An 18,726-nucleotide genomic window follows, 5' to 3' on the forward strand; every position below is an offset into this window, starting at 1 on the left:
TGCCCAGGGAGTGAGTTGAGGTTGGTGTCTGTCCCTTTGACCTGCTGCCTTTGTCTGCCCTCCTAAAATAGTGCCTGAGTCAGCCCCATTGACTATGCAGCGTGCCTTTGAGTCTCTCCATAGAAAGGGGATGCTTTAATATTGAACATGGACATATGCTGGGTGTCCATTTGTGAAGGAAGAGTAGGCCTGCTCCTGATTCCCACCTTCATTTCAGGTTTTGTGTCTTTCTCTGCAGTAATGTGATCATGAAGACAAAACAGCTGACAGAGAGCTTAGCCCTAATGTCATGCTCTCCCTTCTTATCTCTTTTATTTTTGGTCTTTTCCACCCCATCATTGTTTGTTTTGACTGGTGAAATCACTTCAGGTCACAGAACAGTGAACAACGATGCCATTGCCCCCTGATAAAGCAGGCATGGATATGGTGTGGGGAAAAAACCCTGTTAACAGCCATTTTTAGAAACAGGCTTTGAAATCTGTCCATCAGAGCTGGAAGATTTCCACTGTTTTCACACTCCAGGAGCTGGCAGGAGCTTCTCCTCACGTCTCAGAAGCCTCAGGAGCTGCCTGGCCATGCCTGTGGGAGATGACAGCATGGGTGTGGGTGTGCGTCCTGCTGTGGGGCGCTGGGAGGGAGGGCCTGCAGGGCGGAGAGGTAGTCCTGCCTCCAGGAATTGGCCCAGGCTGGAGGCCCTTTAGCATCATGGGCTGTTCCTTTGTTGACTGAGCTGTTTGGCATTCTGTGACCTCCTACCAGTCAACTGGACACCGAGTCAGCTCCCTCCTCCGGGACTCATAATTGCTGGAGTAATAATATTAGAAACAATAATAATGAACACTTAGATAATGCCTGCCCTGCCAGATACTTTTATAGATGCCTTACATATATTATCGCCAAGCAGAGAAAAAATCGTGAAGTAAACTTTTCCTGTAGCTGTCTATAGAGAAGGACAGCAAGTAAATAAAAGTATACAGATGGTTATTAGTGGTAGAGATGAAATAAACAGGGAACAATGTGAGAGAATAACAGAGGGTTGACTTCAATGGTGAGGGAAGACCTCTTAAGGAGGCGATATTTGAGAAGGTTCCTAAAGAAAGAGGAGCCAACCAGAGGAGAAGCCAGGGTAAGAGTGTTTGGGGCAGAGGGAACAGCTCATGCAGAGTCTGGAGGCAGCAAGCAGCGTCGAAGGCCGGGTGCTGAGCCCTGACATAATGGAGTCCAATGGGAGTGCGACGAGCAAGGCAGGGGGAGGTGCGGGCCTTACCTAAAATCAGGGTGGAGAGGACTTGGGGGCCAGAGCATGCAGGGCCGTGGAGTCTGGCTGCCAGGTTTCATTCTCTGTACAACAGGACACTCTTACGTGATTCTAAGCGAGGAAGTGATAGGATTGGATTTACGTGAATGAACAGTCTCTCTGGTTGCCCTCAGGTTGGAGGGCAAGAGTGGAAGCAGGAAGACCACTAGAGGTGACTGCAGCAGTGGGAGCGAGAGAAGACAGGGCTGGCACGTGGGTGATGGGGTGGAGGGCAGAGGAGAAAAGTGGCTGGGTTGGAAATCGAGTTTGAAGGTGGACTGGATGGGACATGACCCTGTGTCGTTCTTCAGATTGACCAGGACTCCATCTGCACAAATTTCCCTGTCATGCCACCCAAGCTCAATGCAGCTGCTGCTATAGTTGGTGGTGATACTTCCCATACTTCCTCAGCACACCTCATAATAACAAGGACATAGAAGGCTGGCGTTTTACCTTTGGAAGTGCTTCCTGGTGGGTCATCTCATTTGATGCCCACAAAAACCTTGTGAGGCAGACCATCTGTTTTATAGGGGGCAACACCAGGGCCCAGAGAGCCTAAGTGAATTGCCCAGGTATCCCAGACAATGACAGGCAGCAGTAATGAAGGGATCAATCCAGGTTCTCTGAGACTGTTCACTGGTTTATTAAACAGACATCTGTTGAGCACCTTGTGTGTCCAGGCACTGTGTTGGGTTTGAAAAAGAATGGGTTGAATCAGTCATGATCTTTGCCCTCAGGGAGCTTAGGGTTCAGAGGAAGAGACAGACTTGAAAACCCATAAATGTCATGCAGTATAATAGGTTTTATATTACATTAAAATTATGTTATTAGTAATGCCCAAGACATTTTTGCCTTGGTGGGAGAAGGGTAAAGTTTCTTAAAGTGGATGGACTTGGATCCTTATATTAAATTATGTAAATAATGTGTGACGTAAAGTAAAAATGGAAATCTGCTCTGACCTCTCTCCTGAGGTAACTACTTAATTTTATCTGTGTGTCAGTGCTAATACCTAAAAGGTATATAGGGATTCCCTGGGCAGACAAGGTGGAGGAAAGGCATCCTGAGCAAATATGGTAGAATGGCATGGCCTGTGAAGAACTGTGAGTGATTCTGAAGGACAGAGTGTGTGGGGTGATGGGGCTGGAGAGCAAGGCAAGGTCAGACATGGGTGGGGGACTAGGGCTGCTGTTGCCTGCCTGAAGAGTTTGATCTTAGTCCTGAAGGGAGGGGGCGCTGGGACGTGATACTGTGGGATTCAGAAGGGCCTAATGTGATGATGGGGAGGCCGACACATATCTGAGAGGTGCCAAGGAAGCAGAGACTGCATCCATTCCAGAATTCCTTGAGTGCCTAATAGCAGGAGGAGATCAAGATTTATTGTCAATATTCAAAAAAAAAAAAAAGAAGAAGAAGAAGAAAAGCAATTGGAAACCAAATATTTATCCATCATAAATTTATACAGCTTCACTAGGATATTATATTTCTTTGTCTTTGCCTAGAATTAAACAGAGTAAAACTATTAATACTGGTTATCTAATGCCAGGATCAGAAATTCTGCTTGGTTTAGAACGTTGTGTGTCTTAAACGTTGGAAAATTATTGTTAAGTGCAAGATTTCTGAAAACCTGAAATTCCTTAAGGAGTACTTTGGCACTGGGGGAAATGTGAGGACTTACTGACTTAGCCTTACTTTAAGTGTTTTACTCTGAATATTGGTTGTTCTGATACTGATCCTTGTTCTGATTCTGTTCCCACAAAGCAGTAATCTGGTTATAATTTTATCTCCCAAAGTGGAGAAAAGATGCTGACTCACTGAGAACATGGTCATTTTTGTCATGAGGGGACATTGCCAAGCCTGGCCTTGCTGCCCTTCCCCCATCATGAAGACTGAGTGCGATTCTATTTTAACACCTACAGGGTTCAAGGGACTTCCTTTTTCTTCTGTGTTTTCCTTAAATCCCCTGGAAAAGCAATAATTCTTTACACTGAAAATGGAAAAAAATATTCATAGTTCAGAAATTGTATTTTCTAGATGAGAATTTCCTTCCTCTGTTTTTTCTTTTCTTCCTCTATTTTTTTTTCCCCCTTGAGAACACTTAGGTGGAATAGAAACAAGGATTTGAAGTTCATGCAGTATGAACCTTTCACAAATTTGGCCTTCCATGGGCAGAGTGTTGTCACTTTCTCCATTGGATTGAATTTTAGCTTGCCTTTTGCTTTGCTGGGTCCTGGTTTGTCTTTGTAAACCATAATTCCTGGGGAAGGAAAATAGCAAATCAAAAGCTTATGGGAATGATTTTTTTTGGCAAATTTGACCCAGTATCAGTCACTTGTCTAGGTAAAAAACTATTTAAAGATTTTGAAAGAGGTGAAGTTTTAAAAGAATCAGCAGCACAAATGCCACAGTAAAACAACTCTTGTTTTTCATACAGTCTTTGGCATCATCTGGGCAAAGCCATCTGTCACATGCTATGACTGTAATCATGAAACTATGAACATCATAGAAAGTCCAATGATGAAAACAAGCTTTCCAGAATGAAAATTCCTGGGAGGCTAATAATCTTACAGTTCTTACAAAATTGTCAGAGATCTTTGGTTTTACACCATGGGTTTCCCAAGACTTTGATCTTGGGTAACCTATTCTCTAGTATCACTGCAGTGGCTGTCTTTAATTGACTTCCTCTTCAAAAGAATGAACTTTTATAATGGGGCCTACCACTGTAAACATTTCATAATATTGTAGCTTCAAAGAAGGAAGGCTGTAAACACATTTGCATCCACTTAGCTGATGGTTTATAGATCTGAGGGACTCTTGGTTCCCTACGTTCCACAGGGGAAGCATTTATTTCATTGGCTTTGCCTCTGAAGTAGAGTTCCCATCAACCCACTCAGGAAGTGCTGCATTAGCATCTTTGGAAGAATAACCTCTTCTGATGTACTTTCCTCTGGTGTTTGTGTTATAATTCTACTTCTGCCTTAAACCGTTCTGTGACTTTTACTGTTGCTTTCTTGTTTTCCTTACCAAATGAGTAAGACTTTTCTCCTACTTTCTTTTTTTCTCCTTGGTGTTTGGCCCATTAGAGGTGCATAAGGGCTACTAAAAATTATGCTTAATTTCGATACGTATTATTCACTTGTTCTTTTGAGATGTATTGACATAGACCTTTCATTGACCCTGAGGAAATAGAGATCAGATTATGTGTGCTTGTTGTTGAGCATGATGATGTTAGCCTCTGGGAGTCAGAAACCTTTTTTCCCCCATTTCTTCCCATCAGAACGAAATGCTCAAGTCTGGAGGCTCTCATCCTGGAGAAGAGCTCCTGGGGCTGAGGTGAAGGGAGGGATGTATCCTAAAGTATCAGGATACACCAAACCAGGAAGGAGAGAAGAGAACCCAAGCGGGGAGGTAGGCCAATGGGAGGCCAAGAAGAGCTGAGTTGTGTGTTATGTTGGAGACCATAAATGAATGAAGAACATGACAGACAGGAAGAGGAGTGAAGAGGGAAGAATGAGGGTAAAGGTCCGTGGTGTGTGAGGTGGGACAGTTCAAGATCAGAATGAGTGACTGCTGGCTGCCTAAGGAGCATTACTGTTTTGGTGGGTCTGGGAACCTCTGAAGAGGTAAGGCAGCTTCCTAAGAAAACCAAACTGGGCTGCAGTTGGCTGCAGATGGCCCAGTGGGTGCAAGAAGCCTGAGGTCCCAGGTGGTGTCATTTGAGCACATCGTAGCCACATGCTGTAGCTCTTGCCTGAGCACTGGGTTCATGGCCACTCACCTCTGCATACTATAACACTTGCCCTGTTGTATAGCTGCAGCTTGAAGGACATCAGAGCCCCTGAGGCTCAAGGAAATAAGACCCGAAGCCCTCCAACTTTGGGAAACCCCATACTCTTTTAAATTTCCTTACTGTAGCCTTTAGTGCCAGGAGCTAGTATGTTCTGCAGATCTCCACCAAACCTGAATTCCCCTGTTGCAGGACCCAGTGTACCAGAGATGTGCTTGCAAGAATCTTATCTAAGCACCAAAAGGCTGTCCTGCAGTCGTGTTTTTGTTGTGTCTTCTTCCTCTATCAGGGGCCTCTCAAATTGTTATCATTTAACTGTACCTCCTCCTTACTAGTAAGGGAATGCTAGAAGCTGGGGCAGAACCCTGTAGATGGTTCTGGTTTGACCTTGAGGCCAAAGGTCAGTCCACTCTCTGCTCAGTGGTAGATTTTCAGATCACATGCCCAGAGGTAGGTTCTGATTCCCATCAGCTCTACTCATTCAGTTCTCTTCCACCTCCACCTGACCACACCTGTCTCGGGTTACCCACCAATGACAAGCCCGATGGCCCCCACCATCTGCCCATCTTAGAGACTTTGAATCACATGACTCTTAGAGCAAAACCATGTTTATAGCTTAATTTGAAAGAATATTCACATTTCTTTCACCTTGAAGGTTTCTGCTTTAATGTGGAGCTTCATTTTCATCCCCTTGAGCATTTGAGTTTGTAGAAGATAGAGGGGATTTCTGTTCAAGACATCATTGAGATCAGCATGACTGGGTTTATGAATTATCTTTTTTCCTTTGAGGAAAAATCCTCATTGAATCCAGACACGTTAGAAAGCTCCAGTCTGGGACTAGGACTTGAACACACAAGTGTGCCCTCTGAGTCCTTTTTATGAAAATCATCATTTATATCCTGGATACGGATGCTTAGATGTATGCTTTTGTGCCAGCAGGAATCAGTAATGACAACATGTGGGGGAGAGTTTATCCCTGGGACAAATATTTGGGTGGAAGTTTTGTGTTTTAAGACACTGAGCACTGATAGTAAATAAAATCATTTTGCTGTGAATTAATCACTTCTTATTCTCTTATAGGATCATGTGGAAGGAGATTGTGTACAGTGGGGAGACTCAGGTCATGCTTTTCCATTGAGTATATCTGCTAGAGGAAAAGACATTATTCCCTCCCCAGCTCCGTTTTAGACTCAGATGAGTATAGAAATCTCATTATTAAAACAAAAACAAGAATAACAAACTCTTGTGGGGAAGCACTGACTCCTGAGAGAGCGAGGTGGACACTGGCTAGGGAGAGAGAGAGCTACCCCAAGTTACAGACTTGAGTGGCCCTCGTTCTCAGCTCTGGGGCCAGGAAATGTGATCCATACTCATCTCAGAGCTTCTGTTTCTGGAAGATGGGAGTTGATTGCTTTCAAGTCTCTTTCCAGGCTGACATTGTCTAGAGATAGGATAGGATAGTCACCATGAGAATGACTTTCTCAGGGGCTTCCCAGCCAGCTGGAGAGGCAGAGCCATTCACATTTCCCTAAGGAGGTGAGCAGGGTAGAGCAATGGGAGGAACTCAGGCTGTGGAGTTCTTGGAGGGACCTGGGTCTGCATCCTTGCCACTTAACTGCTGTGTGATCTTAGGAAGCCTACTTGATCTTTCTCTCCGCAAGTCTTCTGTCTGCAGACTGGGATAACAATTCCAACCACCCAAGGTCATTTTCAGGATTAAAAAAAAGGAGGTAACATGGGGCGCCTGGGTGGCTCAGTCGGTTGAGTGTCTGACTCTTGATCTCAGCTCGGGTCATGATCTCAGGGTTTGTGAGTTCGAGCCCTGCGTTGGGCTCTACGCTGACACCACAGAGCCTGCTTGGGATTCTGTCTCTCCCTCTCTCTCTGCCCTTTCCCCACTTGTACTCTTTCTCTCTGTCAAAAATGAATGACCTTTAAAAAAAGGGGGTAACATATATCTACCATGCTTGCTTATCCCACAATCTGATGCACAGTAGGTACCCAGTACATGCTAGTTAGCTCCCATACTCTTTTGCTAATGTTGATGTCGTATTATATAATAAGAGTTCCAGAAATCTGAAAGATAATGTGTCATCCACTGGCACCCTGCACTCCACATGAACTTCTACCTTTTTCCATTGAGAGCTTTTAGTTTAACAAAGGCACATTAAATACTACGTATTTCCTTCAGTGCATTCTGTGAGTTGTGGTTGGTTTGGGTTTTTTTTTTTTTTTTGCATTTGTTTATAAAAATCAGTAGTAAATGCTGATTTCCCTTTCCCTTGGTAGCTGTAATTGCCATGTTAATGTAAAGGTCTGATTGCAGAAGTGAACACAGCTGTTATGTGCTCGATCTGCACAGCCCCCGGGGTGCTGTGTGTGTCCAGACCCGCAGCGCTCCCTGTGCTTACATCATTTGGGAGGAGGTTTCCAGGACTACAACCTCACAGGCAGTAGTTAATCACCTCAAACTCTGGGCTTGAGGTTAGTCTGGAAGTGAAAAGCCATTTGGGTTTACCACCGAGGGGAAGTAAGAGGATAGAGCATAGCTAAGGTAACCCCTGGGGGGTTCTGTGGGAGCATGAAGCCAGGTGTGACTCATGCCAGGGTGTCTCAGTAAAGGCAGAACCAGCTGTGTGTGTATGTGCGTGCACACACATAGTTTGGGATCTCTTTTCTCATCTGGACATGCCTGTAGCTTCTCTATTGCCTTATATCCAGTTTCTTCTACCCTCAGTCCAGCTTCTACTTTAGCCTCCACTAGATGAGATTTGTAAAGCATGGACACTCCCCTTCCTAGAACTTTCTATGGCTTCCTCCCACCCTTACCACAGAGTTCACACTCTGAAGCACAATGTCCAAGGCATTTTTCAAAGGGACTCACACTGTAGCCTCCTCATCTCTCGTCCTCACCACATGCTGTGTTCCTGCCTGCTCCCGAGTTGTTACTGTTCTCATGTGCACACCAGGCTGTCTCTCATCCACTTCTCTGTGCCTCCTGGTCCCTTGCTTCTCTTAGTTCTGACAGCGCCTGTGTCTGCTCTTTTGGAAAGCCTCCCTGACAGCTCCAGACCAAATACAGGCTTTTCCTATCTCCACATTATGCCCCTGCTGTGGCTCTTATCGCACTCCGGTGATGAGTGGAGTTTTTTTGCTTTTGTTTTTATCTTACCCACTGTGATAGGATCCCCCACAGACTGACTGTTCCATCAGTTTTCTTGGCCCCAAGAGCCTGCCTTGAAGCATTGCACACCTAGCAGATGCTTCATAGTATTTGTTGACTGAATGAGCTCATGAGTTCATGCACTAACTGTGCATGTGTAGATATCAGCTGTGGGTAAAACCCAGCCTTTGTTGGTCTTGAAACCCTTTGAGGATTCTGGATAGGGACCTCTTTAATGATTTCCTGATTTGGGGTTCCATTTTGTGCTGCTTTTATTCCTTGTGTAGATGCAAGAATAGTGGTAGGGAAATGGCAATTCTTGCCACACAAATTGTCAGCTTCTCATTTCCTCCTGATTTACTCCTGTGACCTCACAGCACCTGAAAGCCTAGATTTTATTTTGAGAAAGAAAGAGAGAGAGCGTGCGGGAAAGAGAGAGCGGGATTTTATTCTGAGGGAGAGAGAGAGAATCCCAAGCAGGCTTTGAGCTGTCAGCGCAGAGCCTGATGCGGGGCTCAAATTCACGAACTAAACCATGAGATTGTGACCTGAGCCAAAATGAAGAGTCAGACACTTAACCACCTGAGCCACCCAGAAAGCCTAGATTTTAGACCCCACTCTGCTGCTTACCAGCTGCTGGGTAACTACAAGCACGGCACTTACAGTAAAACAGTACGAACATTTTTAGGGACACCGTGGCATGCCTTTCACATTCAATCTCCACAACACCCTTTGAGGCACTTAGTAAGGTTTCTTTTCTTTTTTTGGTTTTTTTGGTAAAGAAACTGAGAAGTGGAAAAGTCATGTGCACAAGATCACTTGCATAGCCGACAAAAGCTAGAGTATGTGCTGCTGAGACTCCCAAACTTGTGCAGGTTCTACCTGACTGCTTTATCCTCTCCCAGTCTCAGTTTCCCCATCTGAGGCCTCCTAGACTGTTGGGGGATGAGGGAAGGACTGGCGGTTGTGCACATGCTCTGCAGGCTGGCACCTATCTCCTGGTGTGGGGGTGCCGTCCCTGTGGCCTCTCATCTGGACCGTCCTCCTGAACCAGTGTTGGCTGCAGCGGTCAGGCAGTGCTCTGCCCCTGCTCTCCAGTCTAGACCGTGACCTCAATCCCTCTCTTTTTGACTGTTTAAGAGGTAAATACCATAACACCATAATTAGTCCCATATTATAGGTAAGAAAAACTGAGGCAGAGAGAGTATAATAAACAGGGAATTAACCCTAGAAAGTCTGAGGCCAGACCTCCTTCACCCTGCTTCCCGACACTTAACCACTCCACAGAACCTGCTGTTCCCTCAACACTCAGAAGCATCAGGCTTCTGCAAGGGCCGTTTTCCCCTCTGTGATCCTGATGGGCTGGTAAATGGTCCCGGCCTCCTCTGCCTGATGCCATGGGAACTTTGTGAGTCTTCCCTGAGACATGGGGACGAGGTTCAACAATGTAGCCCCAGAAGAACCTGGAAGGGAAATAATCAGGTCAAAAGATCAGAGTTCTAATTCTGCCTCTGCTCTTTAACCAGCTTGTGCTGGTCCCTCAACCTCTGTGAGTCTGTTTCTCTATCTGTAAAATGAAAATAACATCGGGGCGCCTGGGTGGCTCAGTCGGTTGAGCGTCCGACTTCAGCTCAGGTCACGATCTCGCGGTCCGTGAGTTCGAGCCCCGCGTCGGGCTCTGGGCTGATGGCTCAGAGCCTGGAGCCTGCTTCCGATTCTGTGTCTCCCTCTCTCTCTGCCCCTCCCCCGTTCATGCTTTGTCTCTCTCTGTCTCAAAAATAAATAAACGTTAAAAAAAAAAATTAAAAAAAAAAAAAAGAAAAGAACATCACTGAATTGTTCTAGAAAATGACACATGTTCTCTGAAATTTATAAAGCTCTTGTCTTAGCTTGGGTTGCCTTAACAAAATACCATAGACTGAGTGGCTTACACACTAGTCATTTTTTTTCCCAGTCCTGGAAGCTGGAAGTCTGAGATCCCAGTGCCAGCGTGGCTAGGTTCCGGTGAGAGCCCTCTTCCTGGCTTGCAGGTGGTGGCCTTCTGGCCATGTGTACTCACATGGCTTTTCCTGTGTACATGCACCTATGGAGAGAGAACACTCTGATGTCTCTTCTTCCCAGCCTGAGAGCCCTGCCCTCAGGACTTCATCTTAACCTAATTACCTGCCAGAGGCCCACATCCAAATGCCATCACACTATTGGTTTCAACATATGAATTGGGAGGGAAGGCACAAATACTCGGTCCACCACAGCCCTCAGCCTATGATATTCATCATCATGATGTTAATGAAGAGAAGGAAGGCTACTGTAGGACCAGTCACCCATACCCCCTTTGGGGGATGTATTAAGATCACCTGCAAAGCTCTCACGCCTCAGGTCCATAGACAGTTCCTAATTTTTTAACAGTGCCTGGTGGCATCCAGGATGGAACAAAGATACAGTCTCACTCCTGAAGAATTGCCATGGAGAATTCAATCTAAATTAACTTGTATTGTTCCTTATCATTGATTAGAGTTGCAGTTTGTCCTTAGGGAGCAAGCCAAGGCTAGTGTTCAAAGGAACCTGCCTAAAGTTTCCCAGAAAGAACAATGGACAAACCAGCTGCTATCTATGACTCTTTTTTTTTTTTTTTCAGAATAAAAAACAAACAAAAACCCCCAAACAAACGCAAAACCCACAACCATTTTCCAGCCCATAGATGTGACCTTCTCTCTTACCTGAGCCTTCAGTAAACATTGAGTATGGGACTAAAACGCTGCCTGCCATCCTTTGTTGTTTGGATAATGTTCTTTTGGAGACACAGATCATTTATTTCAAGCCAAACGCCACAGCTTTTCTGGAAGACAGCTAAGTAGCGGATCTGATTGTGAGCTAAGAAAACTGGGAAGTCCAGTGGCTAAGATGCTCTCCCAGAGTCATGCTGCCTGCCAGCTAGCCGACATGACCAGCCCTCACCGTCAGGATGCAGGTGTGGAGCCTCACGGCTGCTCAGGCTGCTGGGGGCTGAAGCGTGAGCTCAGGCAGGGGTGAAGGTGGCTCACAGATGGAGGCTGTGGCCCCCATACTCTGTGGTTCATTTGGGGAGGGGGACTTTTTCAATTTTATTTGTGGGGGGGGATTTAAATCAGGGCCTCCACTTCTGACTGACCAGGTAGAGACTTCCCTGAACACCTCTCTCAGGTCTCCCACCTTTTTCCTCTCTCTTCCTCTTCCTTCCCTTTCTTATGCCCCAAATGGCTGTGTGTTGGAGTAGAAGGAGACGGTGTATTTGGGATAGGAATTGGGGGCTGAATTAATGGACTAAGTGCAAGAAGGAAATTCTGGGTCCTTGTGATTCTTCCCTTCTGGATGCCAAAGACAATGTGATGTCAGAGTCAGCACAGGGCTGTGAGCCCTGGCCCTGCTCTTATCCCAGCTCTGCTGCTAAAGGGAGGCCAGTCACTTAACTGCTCTGAGTCCCAGGTGAATCCGTCTGGATAGTGAGATGTAACCGTACAGTATCACTGTGATAACCCACCAGGATGGCAAATGTAAATATGGCTTGAGAGGCAGAAAGTGCTATTTATGTTAACACTTGCATTACTTATAACATTAATTATCAGTCATCGCACTTTCTGTGTGCTGAGTACCAAGCCAAGCATTTTACATATGTTAACTTTTATATCTCATGATAACTTTTGGTGGCCGGTACTGGTATCATTATGATGCCCATTTTACAGAATTTGAAACTGAGGCACAGAATTATGTGACTTGCTTGGGATCACACAGCCAGTGCATAATGAAGCTGGGATTCACATCAGAGGACTTTAGCTCCAGGGTCTGTGCTCTATAAATATTAGCTGTAGCCTTGCAAGGAGAAAGATGCAAGGGTCCCAGTGGAGTAGATGTCCGCATTATTCCTTGGCTTCCGCTTGTCCAGTGGCCTCAGTCCTCTCTGCTGGGAGCCACCATGCAGCCCACCTTGACTGCCGCCTCTCTGGGTCTGCTCCATCTCCAGGATTCTAAACTGTCTCCGAAGAAGCTCCCCTCCTTCCTATCTGGTCCACCAGATACTAAGGGTAGGCACCTGTGGCTGTTGAATCCTTCTATACCTTGTCCCCAACCTCATGTCCCTCCTGTCGCAAAGTCCTGTTGCTTCTTCCTTTCCAGAGTGCCTCTCACTTTTGGATTCCTGGAGCCGCCATCACGGGCCAGCTGTCCCTGTGTGCTGCGTGTCTGTCACAGTACCCTCTTGGCTGTTTGCTGCTCTGCTCCAGCTTCAGTCAACCATACATCCGGCCCCAAGACAGCTTCCAAAGGCTTTGCTCTGTCGTGTACTGTCCTGTTTGGAGAGACTCGGCTGCTATTGCCTGACAGTCAGAACCCAGCCCATTTGGTCTGTTGCTTGAAGTATCCTGTGATGAGACCCCTCCAGACTGACTCCCCCCATTACTTCCCTTCACACATACTGTGATCCAGGAAAACAAAACTCTCCCTTCTTACTGGAAGTGCCTTGACTTTCCTGCCTCTTGGCCTTTGCTCAAGCCAGTCTGCTGACCTCTGCAGGCCACCACCACTCCTCTTCATTTGTGCCTAAGAAACCCTGCCCGTAGCAGATACTTGTTAGGAAAACTTTGATGGTGCATGTGATGGACATGCTGTCTTCTTCCTCAGAGTCTTTCTAGCACTGTTCTATGTTGCTCTCTGTCCTGGGGAAGAGCAAGCATTTGGATTTCAGATCAACCTGGATTTGTTTTCCAGATACCTGTTAATATGTTCCTCTCTCTCACTTCTACCTAGCAATGGGGCCTCAATGTGCTCTCTGCCTCTCTTTTATTTCTCAAATTAGATTTCTCCTCCATGCCCTTATTTTCTAGTTATTTGATGTAGACAGTGGAACATCGCATTTAACAAGGAGAGCTCCCCAAACCAGCATATTGGGGTTCAAATTGTGGTTTTGCTTCCCCTGACTATGTGACTCTAGACAAATTGTCTAGGCATTTTGTGCTCAGGTTCCTAATCTATAAAATAGGGCTGTTAATAGTACCCCTCATGTCATCATCAACGAAAACGAAATGAGCTAGTACTGAAGCTTTCAGAACGGTGTCTGGTACATGCTAAGTGACTAAATGTCAATCTGGCCTTGGTCACGTCTCTCCTGTGTGTCAACAAGCCTACTGGAGACCATAAAGCCACTTTATCCTTTGCAAAGAGGAGTTTCTGTGGCCAGAGAATAAGAAACCAAACCCCCAGCCAGGCCACACGATGCTCGATGGTGACTCAGTGGTCACTGCTGGAATGCGCATTGGAGACCCACAGCGTTTTTCTGTGGGAACCCTCAACATCCTGACTCTGTGTCCCTGGGTGCTGGGGCTCGTGTGGTGCTGGGAAGGAGAGTGACTAAGAGCAGCCATTTGGCTGTGGTGACTGACTCAGGAATGAGAGGGCTGAGCGGTGGGGACTCTGAAAGCCCACGCCTCTGTGTGTTTCCTGTCAGTACAACCCTGCTCCATGGCCTGGAGCATCCACAGAGGGGTTCATGTAACTACACCACGCCCCAGGTTTCCCTGAAGGATACCGCCTGCCTGGGCCACCACTCACACCTCCTGTGCCCACCTAATACCCTGGGAGGGCCGTTCTGCCCTCAGTCTCCTCAGTGCTCCCCCTTCACGGTGGGTCAGCAGGGTGTCACAGACAATCAGTGCCTTCAGGGCTGGAAAGAACCTTGGGATTGGGGCACAGTGCCGCTCCCCATTTTGCAGTTATGGAGACTGATATCCCAGGGGAAGCAGATAGCTAGCACTGCCTTCAGGACTGGACCCCTAAGAACTGATTCCCAAGTCTGTGTTCCTTCTGGGAAAATCTGTTACAGAATGAATCTGCTTGGCTGTGGTGTGAAGAGGAGGCAGAATCAGGTACAGGTGAGCAAGTCCCAGGTACCAGCTTAGCAGAACCTGCACTCCCTGGTTCTACCTGGCTGTGGGTTTCTCCTCTTCGCTTCTGTTCACCACCCTCTCCCCAGCAAGCTGTGAGGCTCCAGGGAAACAGCCGTCTGGAAAGAGGCTCTACTCGGGCTGCACACTCTGGCTCTCCTCATCTCTCGAACGTGCCTCTGTTCCCAGTGCCCAGATCACAGCACGGTGACCTTGGCATCAGGCATGCCACTGTGGGGCCATGGACAAGGCGCTTAGCCTCTTGGAGCCCCCGTTTCCTCTTCTGCAATCTTCTGTGCTGAATTAAATGAGATAATTATAGCCAATCCTGGGAACAACGTCTTGCATAGAATGGGCATCTAACGTGCAGTGCCCATTACTTATGATGACCTGTTATTTTTAAGACCTTCGCTCACATTGCCTTTATTATGCCAGTGGTTCCAGATGCATAAGAATGGCTGAGGGAGCTCTGTAGATGATACAGCCTGATTTAGGAGGTCTGGGACGGGGTTGGGAATGTTCTTTCATTTGTCAAGGAGACTCTGATGTGTATTTAGACTTGGGAACACAGAGCCCCCTCCTTGCCCATTGTCTTCCTATCGTGAGTGTTGCCCTAATTCTTTCACATTTCTTCATTCTCTGCAAATTAAAGGCAGGCTCGTGGGTGGGCTGGCCTTAGCTTTGGAAAATTCTGACTGAGGTCTCTAATTTGTCTGTCCCTCCTAATGAGCAGTGTTCCACCAAGACATGGATGTGCAGAGAAGGGGGCCCTGTCCTCTCGGGAGGCAGGAGAGCGCAGGGATTGAAAACACTAGGCTTCAGAATTGGAAATCCCTGTGTTCAGATCCAAGGTATGTCATTTACTGGCTGTGTGTCATTTAGCAATTTCCCTTATCTACCCACACAAGCCCCAGGACCACCATTTTCAAACTATTTACTAAATGTTCTACTCAGCGCGTGGCATCTTCCCCACCCCCCAAACCAGCTGTTCCCCAGCCTCCTGTTTCCCCAGCCTCGGTGACCTGGGCACGTCTGTGACTTGGTGGGTGCATCCTCTCCAGCATCTTTTCCATTCATGCCCTTCCTGTCAGCCTTGCCTGCCCCTTTGCAGGGTGTGGGCAGCCCCGGATCTGTCTCCCGCAGGGGCTCCTGATTGGCTGTCTCTTCCTCTCAACCCCGCCAGTGCCTCTGTATTGCTGACAGACTCATGCAACACTGTATAGGCACAAACCTCAGCCCGAAAAACCCTTTGCAGATCCTGACTCAGGCCTCTAAGAGCTCCCTCACACTATTAACATGATTATTCAAGAACTAACTACAGTTTCTGAGGAGAAATGCTGGAGGTTGGTGTTCCAAGGAGATGCCAAGAAGTGTGTTTCCTCCAGGCCAGAGGCCTCGTTGGATCAGATCTGCTTCATCCTGTCCATTTTCTTGGCATTTGGACATGTTTGAGGTAAACACTGTGGGAGGTTTGGTTTTTTTACCTAAAATTGTAATGTTGCCTGTGGGCTTGGAAGCTTGGATATAAAGCACCAAGTGGCTGCTTAACCTCGGTAGCAAAGGACAAGCCAGAAACACATTCCCAGTGGTCTGTTTTGTGGAAACCCAGAAGCGGTGCAATCCATGGCATCGTGAGGCACGCAGGAGAGCCCCTGGAGACAAAACCCTCTGAGGCGTCCAGCTCAGGCCCCGAGCCTGCAAAGTCCATCTGCACTTATAAAACTCTTCAAGCAAGTGTTCTCAGTCCTGGTCTCACCATCAGAAACACATACTTCTGCTGCTTGCTCTTTTCTCCTTTATGAAAAACAGAGGTGAGTCAAGGTGCCTCTGGTCTTTTGTTCACATGCTATTAGTATGGCCTTGAGCTCTTTTCATCAGAATTCTTTGCGGAAACTCTATACAGAAAACAGATAAAAGCAATGAAAGGTTCACCAGGGGATTTAGATCTTTACTGTAAGTAAGTCATTGTTTGCTGAACCACTGTAGTTCCTGGGTTCCAGAGCTCTGAGGCAAGTGCCCTGTAGGCGTGCTTCGTACAGTTTTATTGTCATGGTGCAGGCTTAGCATTAAACCTCAGCAGTTCAGATTGTGTTATTCACATCCACCTTCAATCACAGTTCTTGTCCATCAAAGCTGACTTAGGAAGCGCCTGGCAGCAGCGGGTGGATGATAAGCTTGGCCAGCAGGGTAGTTTCTGTAAGCTGCCTTATTAGGTAAGAATGATGGCTTGGCTCAAAACCTTAGACACCCCTGGCTTGTATCGGGTGGGCTGCCTTTGACCTCTGCAACATCAGAACCCAGGGCTCAACAGATAGGCAAAACAGTCAGGACTGACCTTAGGATTGGAAGACAATGTAGACTGGCCAACATTGTTTCTATCAGAGAGAAAATCTAAAGCTTTAATGGGTTGGTCTTCATACAGTATCTGAGGCTCCCAGTGATAAGGAACTTGTAACCAGTCTGAGTATACCATTTCCCAGTAAGTAATAGGAAATCTGGTGTCTTTTATCCATGGGGTGGAGAAAGAACATCTTGTCTAAAGCTTGATATTTGGTCAACCTGTCTTCAGTTTAAGAGAGTGTTCCTAAGTTTTTAAAAACTGTTTTCTAAAGTTAAGGGCTTCTTTAAGAAAACAAATGATTATAAGTACTGCATCTTTCTTTTGTAATGTGTTTTGAAGCCCTGTAGACAGAGCCATGCCTCTGGGAATAGTCCAGCTGCTCTAAATGTTGTAACAAAGGAATACAAGTTCAGGGACATGAACTCAAAATGCTAGACGTTCTCATGACCCCTGTGAGAAAGATAGTAGGGCTCCAGTTTCCAAGCCTGGGTTTTCTTTCCCCAAAAGACAAATCATCAGTCAGGCCCATTGAATTCTCCATATAATCAGTCAGTTTTCGTAGGAGCAAGGAGCATGCACGTGGCCCACGGGTTTCTGTCTGCAGGAGCTGTTGGGTGTGTTAATGCAGAACGTCAAGGAAGCAAAGTGGACTGGCTCCACACTTGGGCTAATCAGGTGACAGCCACGGTCACCTTACTTATTTGATTTTTTCATCCCATATTTGCCAGTGGGAAATACTAGATCTAGAAGGTTGTCTCCATGTGAAGTCTTTCCTATACCTCAATAGACTTTCCTCTAGGTAGGACTGTAAAACTGAGGCTCAGAAGCCCCTAATTTAGTCAAGGCCTACATCCTACACTGGTCTGCAGAAATCCAAAGTCTGTATTTGCACCTCCTATCTTGGTTACCTAACCCATTACCTAAAAAGGAGCTGGGATCCTAGGCAGGCTACCAGAACAGAAACATTATTAAAGTCTCCAGGGAGGACTCATGTCTGGATCAAGTTGTAGGCCCTATTATCAAATCATCTACAAGGTCAAGGGCAGACACACTGTAGGATGCTGGTTCTCAACCTTGCACATTGAATTATTTGATGAATTTTAAATAGTGCCAATGACAGTTTCCCCCTCCAGAGATTTTGATAAAATTTGTCTGGGATATAGCCTGGGCATCAGAATTTTTATTTTTTGCTTATTTTTTTATTGTTGCTGATTTACTTTTTTTTTTTTTTTTTTTACTTTTTTTCTTATGTTTATTGATTTTTGAGATAGAGAGAGAGACAGAGGGTGAGTGGGGGAAAAGGCAGAGAGAGTGGGAAACACAGAATACGAAGCAGGCGCCAGGCTCTGAGCTGTCAGCCCAAAGCCCGATGCAAGGCTTGAACCTGTGAACTGCGAGATCATGACCTGAGCTGAAGTCAGATGCCTAACTGACTGAGCCATCTAGGCTCCCCTGGGCAGCAGAATTTTTAAAAGCTCCCCAGGTGATTTAGATGTTAAGCCCAAACTGAGAATCAATGCTGAGGAAAAACAGAAATGCTATCTTAGAATGTGAGGCTGGAGCTGTTTAATTATCTGCCGCACCAGGAATAGAACCCAGAAGGGGGTTCTAGTGGCCCAATGGTATTAGGGAGAAGCCTGGAGGTGGGCAGGCAACAGAGCTCAGCTAAGGCTGGGAGCCAAATTGTCATACTAACTACCTGTGATAATCATTGTGGGAGCCAAAAGGTTGATTCTTACCTACCGGCTTGTAATTATTTTGTGTACCTGAATCTTAACTCTCAGAATGGATTATAAGCCCCCTCAGAGTTTGAGATGCCAGTACTCATCCAAAGATGTCTGCCATCTTCGCCATCATCCCCAAACTCTAGGCTCAGAAGGGTGGGACCTATGTTATTCTTCTTAATCTCCCAGGCTGCAGAGCACAGGGCCTGCTACTTGTTGACTAGACATGAGGAGGATGGGGGCATCTTTAGGTAGGGGCATGGTCATCCCTGGAAAGACTAATATTTTTATGTGAATTCATTCTAGAAGCCATTCTGCTTTTGTGTGTGAAACTGGGACTGTGTTTGTGTATGCTGACACTGAAGGTACCCTTTCCCGGCAAGTCCACGGGTCTCCTGCCAGAAGGTTAGTCTCCGTGCTTTTCCTTTGGTGCTGGAACACAGGTTTCTGCAGCACAGTAAATCTGCTAGTGCCGATGGCCTTGGCAGAGAGGCCGTAAGGAGAT

General features: G+C 46.5%; 1 protein-coding gene across 3 annotated transcripts in view; it reads left to right on the plus strand.

The window, feature by feature from the left end:
- Positions 1–18,726, plus strand: part of ME3 (malic enzyme 3) — a 184,034-nt gene that overhangs the window by 10,937 nt on the left and 154,371 nt on the right. The window contains exon 1 of one of the 3 annotated variants that reach the window (XM_042959700.1): positions 18,607–18,626. The exons of the other annotated variants lie outside the window; for them this stretch is intronic. The gene's annotated coding sequence lies outside the window, so the exon portion shown is untranslated. Of the gene's footprint in view, positions 1–18,606; positions 18,627–18,726 lie in introns of those variants that run through there. 3 annotated transcript variants of the gene reach the window in all.

The sequence above is a fragment of the Panthera tigris genome, chromosome D1 (genome assembly GCF_018350195.1).
Source record: "Panthera tigris isolate Pti1 chromosome D1, P.tigris_Pti1_mat1.1, whole genome shotgun sequence".
Lineage (NCBI taxonomy): Eukaryota > Metazoa > Chordata > Mammalia > Carnivora > Felidae > Panthera > Panthera tigris.